The sequence below is a fragment of the Amblyomma maculatum genome, chromosome 5 (assembly GCF_055883805.1).
Source record: "Amblyomma maculatum isolate TAMU_Amacu chromosome 5, ASM5588380v1, whole genome shotgun sequence".
In the NCBI taxonomy this organism is placed as follows: Eukaryota; Metazoa; Arthropoda; class Arachnida; order Ixodida; family Ixodidae; genus Amblyomma; species Amblyomma maculatum.
The window spans coordinates 5850556-5858783 of NC_139348.1; positions in this window are offsets into that span (position 1 = coordinate 5850556).

The window sequence follows — 8228 nt, forward strand, 5'->3', positions numbered from 1 at the left end:
ATGGGGCGGTGTATTCCTGGGTTTCGCGTTAACTATGACACTGGTCCCAAGGTGCGTGTTCTCGCGTTTCCAAAGGATGCGTCCCGCATGCTCAACCAGGTCGGGAAGCGCCTAAATAATGTTTGACGTGAAAAGACTGGCAGCCTTAGTGAACTTTGACCAGGGCAGGGATAACGAACAGAAGTATGCATTACTCTGCTGGACTGGTTAATAACAAGCAAATTATGTAATAGTGTGTCCATATATACCGGCAATACGTGATTACATACTTTTCATACGTTGCGAAAGTGTGTGAACTTCACTTCCAAGAGAAAGACCTGAAGCTATCACTATTTGATGCTGCAACAGGAAATACTGACAGTTGACAGTGACAGGGTTCATCTAGTGTCCAATGCTGTACCATCTATTTACCCGAATTGCCCAGCTTACTTGAACCAGTCCCAGCCCCGTAGGGCCATGCCGTTGTCCACCACCGAAGCGGTGGCGGGTGCAATGACGGCCTACAAGATACAAATCCGGTGGCAGGCTAGCTCCGTAAGCACTTCATTTTTGCGAGATTTTGCCTTGGAAACCTATAAAATGGTCACACATCAGAAACTCGAGTGCGGCATGTAATGCGTGCCGCAACAAGCTTTACTTTGAACAACTTTTGTAAAATGAGAAACGATCATATTCAAAGCGCAGCGCAAAAAAAAAAAGCCGTGTACAAAAAGCTGAATATGTTAAGCAAAAATTAAATTGGCCGCTTCCAACCCTTCCTGCCAATAAAACCATTTGTATAAAGGCATTTGCGACTCTATTTTAGAACGCGGTTTACAGGTCTAAATGCTGCTTTAGATATTGACGGTGCATGCCTCGGAGGTGCGACAAAAATATACGTCAGTCTCGCTTAATAATTACCGAACGCAAAAAGCCTGCAACAAACGTGCACCTGGGTATCACAATAACAAGTAGTCGCGACAGATTCAGTGCGAACGCCAGGCGGCGGAAAGCAGCGTCCGGGGTGCCTGGGTCAACTGGCGTGACGTCACGGCATCTGTGGAAGGGCCTTAGTCAAGAGGGTGTTGGACTTATAGCTCAACGCCTCTTGCGGTGGGGGCTAGCCTGTCACCAAATTTTTCTCTTGCAGGTCGTCATTGCACCCGCCACCGCTTAGGTTGTGGGCTGTTGAGGCGCGCGTCTTTCTCTCCCTCCTCTTTTTCTTCTCTACATTCTCTCATGTCCGCACGAGTTAAGGGGGTTGCTCAACTACAGAGCCAGTATCAGGCCCGTGTATTTTAAGGCGAAAGCGAGTTCGAGTCTCTTGTTTGGCTTGGATGGTGTGATCCTGGCCCTAATGGGGCTTGGGCAGGTAAGTCACCCTAGCTTGCGGCGAGGGCTAGCTTGCCACAGAATATTTATCTGTTGTAGGCCGCCATTGCACCCGCCACCGCTTCGGCGGTGGACGACGGCTGTTACAGCGCGCACCTTTTTCTCTCCCTCTTCTTTTTCTTTCTTCTCTTTTCGCTTCAGTCCGCACCAGGCCGCGGAGGTGGCTCAGCTACAGAGCCAGTAGCAGGCCTGTGTATTTTCTTTTTTCTTCCTACAGCCACAACAATAAAGAACACTGCAGAATCTACATTGGTTGGTTGGTTTGTGGGGTTTAATGTCCCAAAGCAACTCAGGCTATGAGAGACGCCGTAGTAGAGGACTCCGGAAATTTCGACCACCTGGGGTTCTTTAAAGTGCACTGACATAGGCGTAATGCGAAATCACGAACGAATGCGGCTGTTGGTAGCTTCTGGTTGCTTCTAGTAGCTTAATTCACTTGTTTGCCAATTTTAGTCTTTGGTTCTTTCAAATTGCGCGCCAATCTCTTCCTGTGACCTTTTTTGGCTCTACCTCCGGTTGCGTGACGTCACATCCTCTACCTCATACTCATTCACTTCTTGTTAACCCTTTTAGTCTTTGGTACTTCGATTGAGGAAAACGCAGAAAACTAGAAGGCCTTTCAGGTATGATCTGGATCAGATTCCATTAGAATATGCTGTGGAAGTGAGGAATCGATTTCAAGAATTAGATCTAGAAGACAAAGAGCCCGAAGAGATGTGGACTGATGTCCGTGATATAATACAAGAAGTTGCTACTAAGGTAGTTCCAAAGCAAAAGAAATGCAAAAAAGCAAACTGGTTATCTGAAGAGGCTTTGCAAATAGCTGAGGAAAGGAGGATGGCAAAAGGTATGGGGGAAAGAGAAAGATACAAGGTTCTCAATGCGGATTTTCAGAAAATAGCAAGGAGAGATAAGAATGCCTTCCTGAACATACAGCGCCAAGCAGTTGAGGACAACAGCCAATTAAGGAACACAAGAGCTCTGTATAAGACAATCAAAGATATCAAAGGAAGCTTCTGTGCTAAGCTGGGCGTGATAAAGGGCAAACGAGGCAAGGACCTCACTGAAGCCTCAGAGATAAAGAAGAGGTGGCAGGAATACACAGACGAACTGTGCAAGAAGGACCCGGATGTGCAAACCCAACATAGGACGGTTGTGATTACTGATCTCGAGCCGGGCATCCTGAAGAGTGAAGTTGAATGGGCCTTAGCCAGCTAGCGGAATTGATGGTATTCCAGCTGAGTTGCTTCAAAACCTCAACCACGACGCTGTTAACACACTGCATACATTATGTCAAAAGATTTGGACAACCCTGCAGTGGCCACAGGATTGGAGGAGGTCAGTTTACATCCCCATTCCAAAGAAAGGCAGTGCCAAAGATTGTTCCAACTACCGCACGATCGCGCTTATTTCGCATGCTAGCAAGGTGATGTTAAAAATCCTGCAAGGTAGGCTGCAGCACTATGTGGATCGGGAGCTTCCGGACGTGCAAGCTGGGTTTCGCAAGGGCAGAGGAACTAGAGACCAAATTGCCAACCTTCGCTGGATCATGGAAAAAGCAAGAGAGTTCCAGAAACCCATTTACTTCTGCTTTATTGATTATGCGAAAGCGTTTGACTGCGTAGATCACAGCAGATTATGGCAAGCTCTCCAAGAGATGGGATTTCCAATTCACCTCATCTGTCTCCTCAGGAACCTTTATGAAGGGCAAGAGGCCACAGTCAGAATTGGGCATGGTCTTACTGATTACTTTCCGATCGAGAGAGGAGTGAGGCAAGGCTGCATACTGTCGCCCTGTCTATTTAACCTATATGCAGAGTGCATCATGAGGAAGGCCGGTCTGGACGTGTCTTCAGCTGGAGTGAAGATTGCTGGAAAACGTATCAACAACCTTAGATATGCGGATGATACCACTTTAATGGCAGAAAGTGAAGTGCAACTCAAGAAACTTCTGATGCGCGTACAAGAAGAGAGTGAGAAGTTTGGGCTTAAACTGAACATTAAAAAGAGAAAGATCATGGCGTCTTTTCTGTTCTTGGGCTCCAAGATTACTTCGGAAGGAGACTGCAGCCATGAAATTAGGAGACGCCTGCTTCTGGGAAAGACAGAAATGGTTAGCCTTGACCGCCTAGTAAAGAGCAGAGACATTAGTCTGCCAGCCAAGATCCGTATAACTCGTGCTATGGTCTTTCCAGTTATGATGTATGGATGCGAGAGTTGAACTGTGAAAAAGGCTGACCGCCGAAGGATTGACGCGTTTGAATTGTGGTGCTGGCGAAGACTCTTGAGAGTTCCTTGGACTGCCAGAAGATCAAATCAGTCGATATTGTCGACCATAAACCCTGACTGCTCATTGGAGGGTGAAATTCTAAAGTTAAAGCTCAACTACTTTGGTCATCTGATGAGAAGAAAGCAGTCGCTGGAGAAAGATTTGATGTTGGGAAAGGTTGAGGGTCGCCGGAGAAGGGGTAGGCAGCGAACGCGATGGTTAGATGGCATTCTCGAGGCATTGCAGATGAAGCTATGTGATGTTAAGAAGATAGTGAGAGACCGGAAAGCGTGGCGTGACATGGTCCATAGGGTCACGAAGAGTCGGACACGACTGAACGCCTGAACTGAAGTGAACTGTCAAATTACGCGCCATTCCCTTCCATTTCCCTTTTTTCGTTCTAGTTCTGATTGCGTGACGATTATCCTTGACGTCATATCCACTATGGCACCCCTTTCTCTCCTTCAGCTTTCACCTTCCTCCCTTCCCTTACGGTGCGGTTCAGGTGTCCACAGAGCAAGTGTGGCAGATACTGCGCCTTTCCTTTCCTGTGAACTGGTTATTCTAATTAATTACCTAATCAACTCATTGGCCTAATTATTTTTTTCTGCAGCAACCTTACGTCAGCCTCTATCGATTGACACAACTCATTAACCTCTATCACTTCTCAATCACCTGCAACTGCTGCGGACACGATTTTGCGGACGCGGTCTGCGGACACAGTCTGCGGACAGGGTCTGCGGAAGTGTCTGCGGAGAGAAATCTGTAACTTAGCAAAGTAATGCTTTCGCGTTAAGAAAACAACAGGCCAAAGCCCTTAATGGGTCATGCTGTTGTGGTCAAAGTGTTTCACTCTTTTGCGGCGTTCTGATTGGCCTAGACCGGATGCGTCGCTGCTATCTGCAATGCCACACTTAAACGCACGACAAGGAACGCCACGCGACCGGAGCGATGGTGTACCGTTCAAACAGAATTGCCGGAGAAAGTGATAGATATTGCGCCTTTCCTTTCCTGTAAACCAATTATAATTATATGTAGCACTGCAACGAATGCCAACAAAAAGCTACCAATGGGAGGCAAACTATAGGATAGGAAGGGTAGGCTTTCGCCATTCTCCTCTTTAGAGACATTTAAGCCACCACAATTTTAAAGCCACCACATTTAAAGCCACCACAAGCCTTTTAAAGCTTCCACAATTTTAGTGGTCCAAAGTGCTCTCTAGAATTTTTCTCGGAGCGAAGGGGGCCTTTGGAAAAATGTTACATATTAGCGTCCAAAGCAGAGCTGCACAAAAGAAATTATAACGCTGACAGACAGGGCCCCGCGCAATTATCCACAATTATTGCAATTGTCTCAAAATAAAATAGATAAATTGAATGCTGGGTCGTGTAGCTCCACTACACTTCGCATGCTCCAGACATAATGAATAAGAACGTTTGGTTGCGGTTGCTCGTGCGGGGACCAGGGGGTCCCGAATACCCTTGTGTCACTATATATGGTTTGTCCTTCTACTTTAATGACACTCTGAAATTTCGAGCCGCATCTTAGAACAAGCTAGATGGTCTTTTAGATGTCTCTTAAGAAAAGAATGGCGAAAGCCTACCCTGCCTCTCCTGTCATTTGCCTCTGATCAGCGTTCGTTGCAGTGCTACATGTAATTATAATTGATTTCCTAGAAAGTAAGGGCGCAGTATCTATCACACTTTCTCTGCCGTGTTTGGACGGTACACCATCCCTCATGACACGTGGCGTTTTTTGCAGCGCATTGAAATGTGGCACTGCAGATGGCAGAGAAATTAGACAAGGACTAGTGTCGATGAATCCCGTGGATTATGAAAGATATTGCGTACAACTCTGGCGAAGGACATTTCGTTCCATGAGGCTAAAAAACTTTCGCCAAAAAGAACGGCACACATAGAGTAGTTCATTTTTGAAAGACTACAGCAAAGTATTAGCCGGGCCATAAAAGCAAGCATCGGCACCAACATAGAGCGTCTTATGCTTTCAGCCACAATCCCTTTTGGAACTACACACAGAACAACAGCCGCACTCGCACTTCCTACATATCAAGCAGCATGAAACTTCACTGTCTCTAACGCCACACAGCCTGGCTATGAACTCTTCAGGGCCATAGCCGTGGGCCACGGTTATACCGTGGAATGTCGTCCGCTTCGCAGAAAGAGGGCGTCCATGATAGCGCGGTTCTTCAGCAGGCAATACGACAAAAGTCCATTAACTATCGGCCGTTTACAGATAGAGTTGCACCCATCCTTGACTGCAGATCGACAACATTGCGATGTCCCACATCTCCGCTACAATGAAGGAGAACGCATTTCTCCTGACTTTCTCCTGCAGTGATCCTGTGTTGCAGTACTTGTGTGGTCGTATTTTTGCTATTCCTAATTGCTTTGTGCAAAGCCACTGCTTATGGCAGCAAACAAATTAATCTCTTCAGCACCAACAGCACTTTCGGAGGCTCCAGCTCGCCCATAATAGCTACCGATCTCCATCAAGCCCAACTGCCAGTTTCAGCTTCGCGAACCTTTACAACAGTTCTCAGAAATTTACCTGAGTAACCATACCACACGCCCTACCCATACTTTCAGGGACCGCATCCACAATGGCGATGCCTCGTCCGCCTTCCAGCGCTAATAGCTGGGCGGTCAACAGCTGATCAGCTCATTGCATTTGAGTCGTATGCAAGGGATGCTTTTGCATACAAAAAACATTGTCTTTCTGTCTTTTTCGATCTTGAAAAAGCATATGATACCACTTCGCGCTATGATATCATCTGCGACCTCTTCTCTTTTGGCATCACAGGGACCATGTTGAATACAATACGAAGTTACTTGTCTGAACGGACCTTCAAAGTTCGTGTTGGCAATGCATACTCAAAGCATTACATACAGGAAAATGGTGTCCCTCAAGGTGTTGTTCTCAGCTGCACACTTTTCATAGTCAAAATGAACTCTCTAAAAAGCGTGCTACCAAAAACCATTTCTTGCTCTGTATATGTTGATGACATCCAGATAAGCTTCAAATCTTGCAACTTGGCCCTCTGTGAAAGACAGATTCAGCTAGGTGTCAACAAATTGTTCAGGTGGGCTGATGACAATGTGTTTAAATTTAACTCTGAAAAAAGTGTTTGCGTACTTTTCTTTAAGCAGGGTGGCATCAGACCTGACCCAACATTGCACTGAATGGTCAGAGCCTTGCCCTTAAAAAAGAGCATTAATTTCTTGGCGTAGTTCTTGACGAAAAACCTTTTTTCATTGCCCACATAAAACAGTTGCGACTGAAGTGACTCAAAGCAATGAATGTGTTAAAACTTCTCTCTCACCTTTCATGGGGCACAGATTGCGTCTGCCTTCCGAGCCTTCTGAATAGTTTAGTTCTATCACGCATTGACTATGGCTCGATGATGTATGGGTCCGCATCATCATCTGTTCTAAAATTGCTTGATCCCGTGCACCACCTCGACCTTCGCCTCGTCACGGGCGCTTTTCGAACTAGCCCAATTGCTAATGTCGAGGCGAACCGATGGTCGCTGCAACATAGAAGACAATTTACTTGTGTGACTTATGCTTTGAAGGTACTATGCCAACTGGATCATCTATGCCGCCGGCTCCTGCTTGACAAAACTAGCACAGCACGTTTCTCAAGAAAACCATCTCTGACACCACCATATCGAATCAGAGTTGTCACGCATATTGAACATCTGGACGTTCCGGTTACCAGTATTCATACAACTTCCATAAAAAACTTAGTTCCTCCTTGCGCAATTCACATGCTTAATTGTGACCTGTCGTTTCTTGAAGTGGGGAATTATGCATCCCCTATTGCCATACAGCAGCACTTCATGTCACTTCAGGCGAAGTAGACTTGTGATGAATATTACACTGCTGCTTCGAAGCCTGCTCAAGTTTTCTGTGCAGCACATGGACCGCAATTTTAACTTTCAAGAACACTGAACAGACATACAATTATATTTACCGCTGAATGCCACGGAATCCTGCTAGCTGTGAGACACATTACAGAAAAAAGAAAATCGATCATCTATACAGACTCCCTCAGTGTTTTAACGTCCCCATCCTTTTGGAAGTGGCATAATAAGAACCCAGTCCTGAATTTTCTTTATAACGCCCTTATGCCTGCCCATAAATAGGAACTTAAAATTACACTGTGTGGGTGCCAGGCCACCGCTGTATACGAGGTAACGAGGCTGTTGGTAGGCTTGCTGCATCAGCTACCCTTCGAAACACTACAGTCGTTAACAACATATCTTATCAAACTTCAAGCAACATATCATAAACATGATCCGACAACAATGGCAAGAGGAGTGGGACACAGCAACTGAGAATAAACTACACGCAATAAACCCAAGGATAGGCAGGTACACTACACAAAAACAAAACAGATCTAAAAAAGTAGCTCTGTGCAGGTTGAGAATTTGTCACACATACACAACACATTCATATCTTTACTATGACTCTCACCACACTGTTCGAGATATGGTGATCGGCTTACAGTCATTCATGTTTTAATTATATGTGCACAACTCGAACCAGAAAGGAGGCGTCATTTGTCT